The sequence below is a fragment of the Pseudorasbora parva genome, chromosome 9, assembly GCF_024679245.1.
Source record: "Pseudorasbora parva isolate DD20220531a chromosome 9, ASM2467924v1, whole genome shotgun sequence".
Lineage (NCBI taxonomy): Eukaryota > Metazoa > Chordata > Actinopteri > Cypriniformes > Gobionidae > Pseudorasbora > Pseudorasbora parva.
In genome coordinates, this window is record NC_090180.1 from 24875485 (window position 1) to 24879977 (window position 4493).

Sequence of the window (4493 nt, forward strand, 5' to 3'; positions counted from 1 at the left end):
TCTCATGTTCAGTGGTAGCCTGCTCCACTTTACCCACCTTGGACTCTACCGCTCCGTACTTGATTTTCAGACTGTTAACTTCCTCACTCATGAATTCGATAGCTTCCTTGACACTTGTGATTTGTTTGGTATTTTCATGTATTACCTCCTTCATGCTGGTAATCGCGCGTGTATTCTCTCCTATCATGTTTTCCAGAGAATCAGACCGAGTATTTATTAATTGCGAGAGTCCACCGAGTTGCGAGAGAACATCAGCAATGTCATAACTTACGGTCTTCCGTTGTTTGGTAGCAGGAGATTTGCATGGAGTGTCTGGCAGAGCAGGAAATTCCTCCTCGCATAACATGAAATCATCAAAATCAGGATTTATCTTGCTGTAGTCATGAAGATTGTCTTTTACAAGACTTCCGGAAGCTTGGTCTTTGCCAGTTTTAATGGCAGTGTTGACGTTTACCTGAGGAGCGCTCTTGCTTTTCCTTTTTTCGGATTTGCCCATTGTGTCACTCTCTTATAAAACAGTATTTGTTAACTAACTGATATTATGAATTGAAAGAGAGTGGCAGAATCTTTTTTTAATTGCACTATAAACCAATAATACTATTTGAGTTCGCGGAGCTCATCAATTCACATGTTGCTAGAGCGCCATCTTGAACCGCCCCCCTCACATAACAGTTATGCTGCGTTTACACCAGACGCGAGTGACGCAAATAAATAGCGCTATTCGCACATGGACGCGTGAACATTTTGACTCCATTCGCTTCATTCACTACACAACAGACGCGAATTCGCCTCATAGTATGGAGCCAGAATGGTGACTTTAAAATTTGGCATCACAAATTAAAATTGTCTTTGAAAACCAAAGCAGAACTGAAAAAGGAAACATTGGCATTGAAACATTTGCATTGAAAACAGTTGTATTGGCATTGAAACAAGTATTAGTGGCAATTAAAAAATCAAATAATTAAAATCTTACAATCTTATTCTTTTATTGTATTGGGATTTATTTCTATTTTTCAGTGACAATCTTCAGATTTTTTCTTCATGTCACTCTTTTTCAGTGACAGATTTTTTTTACAATGTCAGTTTTTTTTCAATGTCACTGATTTTCAGTTTCAACTTTCTGTCACTGTTTTGGCGTGGAGAGGGGCGGGGTCTGAGGGGAGGGGTAAGTAGAGCGTAGTTTGCATATCATTTACATATAGGTATAGTGAAGCATAGGCCGATCGTCACTTTACTGGAACCCGTCGTCAGCTCTGAAGCCTCCTGGCATGACAAATGTCCAGTTTACCGGGAACTTCCAAGCCGCAAGTAAGTCTGATTTTTTTTTTATCTGCCATTTATATGTTTTCTCGTGCAACCTGGCCGGCTTGGTTAACTTTTAACGGCCATTATGCTGCCCCCCCCCCACCCCCCCGACGCCGACTGTCGTCTTTAAGATTACAGTTTAATCTTTAATGCAGCAAGAAAAAAGAAAAGAAAAGAGTGTGATCTTTAAGTTCTGTAGGCAGCTATATCAAACTGCAGAAATGCAGCAAACTGTTGTGCCTTGTTCGTGTTGTAAATGGAAAAAAATCTCTTCCAAACCACCATAGCCTATACAGCTCCTCTTTTATTTTCTTGATTTAGCTATTTGGTCATTCATTTACTTGTTTCATTTTCACACTTTATTTATTTACAATTAAATACCATAATATTATTAGATAAAACACCGGATATATTAACTTTGCTTTTTCATTCATTCATTGTGTGTCTGCAGGTCCTTTAAAGTCTATACTAAAATGCATTAAATAGTTCTGAATTTAATGTTTCCGTTTTAACTGGGATATCAAGATTTTGATAAAATTTCAAGTTTCACTTCATTTTGTAGTAGGCTATATTTGTAATGTATAATTAATCACATTTCCAAATATTTACTAACTTCTTGTTGTTTTAGATGCCGTGAATGCTGATAAGGAGGCATCAGAGTTTATCTTTGTTGGGACGGTGCAAAACTGGCTCTGTTACGCCCCTGAAAGGCTTGGGGACATTGCTCATGGTGGAAACCCCTGAGTTTGGAGTATTTTATTCTTTCTTCTACCTTCTTTCTTTCAGTAGTACTGTGTCATTTCTGTATTTATTGGCAAGTTTACATTTGTATTTACTTCCATTTTGCAGATGCAAGTTGTCATGTTTTTCCAGGCTCTTCTCATTTGTGTTATAAATTCAGATGTAATTGTTTTAAGTCAATGTGAGATTTCCTGTTGTAACTGTGGGAGCATAAATAAATACATTTGCATGTAAACTGAAGGATGCCGTTTACTTTGAGTGACTTTTTGATGCAAATCATATCGATTGCAGCCACACATGGTCTCTGATTATAATGAATAAAATAAAGATACAATTAACTGGCATAGAATCCTGCTGTACATAAAGCAAGATTGATCTATTTTTCATCGTTGAAATAACATTATTTCACGCTGCAAACCTGATGAAAAATCAATGTTATATTTCAATTTTGATTCAATGATATTTTGATTGATGCATTAACATTAATTCAACATTGATTCACTTAAATAAGTGGTTTAATTTTAGTTGAAAAACTATTGATTTTAAGCCCATCTTGATCTATTTTTCATCGTTGAAATAACATTATTTCAGGGTGCAAACCTGATGAAAAATCAATGATAAATCTCAACATTGATTCAATGATATTTTAGTTGATGCATTAACATTGATTCAACGCTGATTCACTGTTTGTCTGCTATCTGGGTCTTTCTCTGCCTTCACCCGCGAGATCTGTCGCTCAATCTCTGTGTCGGGAGCCCGCGCTGTGGCTTCTTCCGCCCAGAGTGAGAGCCCGTCGTTTCAACGCTCCAGCTCTGAGGGGGTGGATGTGTTGAGCGTCGGATTAGGGGAAGATGATTCGCCATCTCTTTCCCCAGTACACGAAGAGCTGGTGGAGGTGATTACTCGCACTGTGGTGAAGTTAAATATTGATTGGCCAGCCGAGAAACAAGGCGCTTCCTTTCTTTCCTGATTTACACAGTGAGCTGTGTAGATCATGGAGGAAACCATATTCATCACGTCTTTTCAGCCCTCACGTAAAAACATATAGTGGTATAAGGGGGCTAAAAGAATATGGTTATGGGGCGATGCCTAAAGTGGATCAGTCACTTGCTAGTTATCTGTCCCCTGCTTTGGCACCGTCCCTGAAGGCCCCCACGCTCCCCACTAAACCATTAAAAACAACATCAAGGCTAGTGGGGAAAGCGTACACGGCAGTAGGACAGGCTGTTGCGTGTTTGCATACAATGAGTATTTTGCAAGCGTACCAGGCTGAACTGCTGTGGGATTTGGATGGCGGTGAAACAATGAGCCCTGAGGCAGTTCGCGAACTGCGTCCGGCCACAGATTTATCTCTGAGAGCCACCAAGTAGACTGCTAGAGCTATTGGGCGGTCTATGGCAGCCTTGGTGGCAACAGAGAGACATCTGTGGCTCAATTTATCTGATATTAAAGATAAAGATAGGGCTTTTCTCCTTGATGCGGCAGTTGAACCCACTGGTCTGTTCGGTGACACTGTAAATTAAGTCGTCGACAGATTTCAGGAGAATAAAAAACAAGCGGAGGCTTTTAAAAAATATCTCCCGCACCGCCACCAACCCTCACACCCATCAGCCCCAGCCGTCTAGCTCTTCGTACAGGCAGCAGCAAAAAGAAAGTGCCGCATCTCGTGCTCCATCTCAGAGATACGGTGGGCCAGGTTGGCACTCTCAGCCAAAGTCTTCTAAGCCGAAGACCAACCTGAGGGCCGTGCTTCAGTCAATGAAGGCTTCAGGCCAAAAGAAGTCCTGATGCCAACAGTGTCAGGTCTCCGTGGGCGGTTTCCAGCGAGCTCGTGACTCGTCGTCCACAGGACAAGGTGTCACACTCACAGATTCCAGGGAGGTTAGAAATGCAGCCAGATCGGTTAGGGGCTGCCAGTATGCTTCAGGCCACCGAGATGTTTGCAGTGGAAATATCAGAGACCAGCCCCGAGAAGCTGGTTCCCTTAGTAGATTTTCTGGCAGAGTGGAAACTTCTACCAAATATATCGCTATGGGTCCTGCAGACGGTAGAAAAGGGGTACAGAATTCAGTTTGGGTTCCACCCACCTCATATCAACGGAGTGCTGGTAACATTAATACGTCCTGAGCAGACTCTGATAATGGAACAGGAAGTAGAAACCTTGTTAAAAAAGGAGGCTATAGAACAGGTCCCTGTACAGAACAGAGATTCAGGTTTTTACAGCCGGTACTTCCTAGTTCCAAAAAAGGATGGAGGGTTGCGCCCCATATTAGATCTTCATCGTCTGAATTGTACAGTCAGGAAACTAAAATTCAAGATGCTGACGCTAAGTCAGATTGTGACCCAAATCAGATCCGAGGATTGGTTTGTCACGATAGATCTGAAGGACACATACTTCCATGTCTCCATCCTTCCACAACACAGGAAGTTCCTGAGGTTCGCTTTCG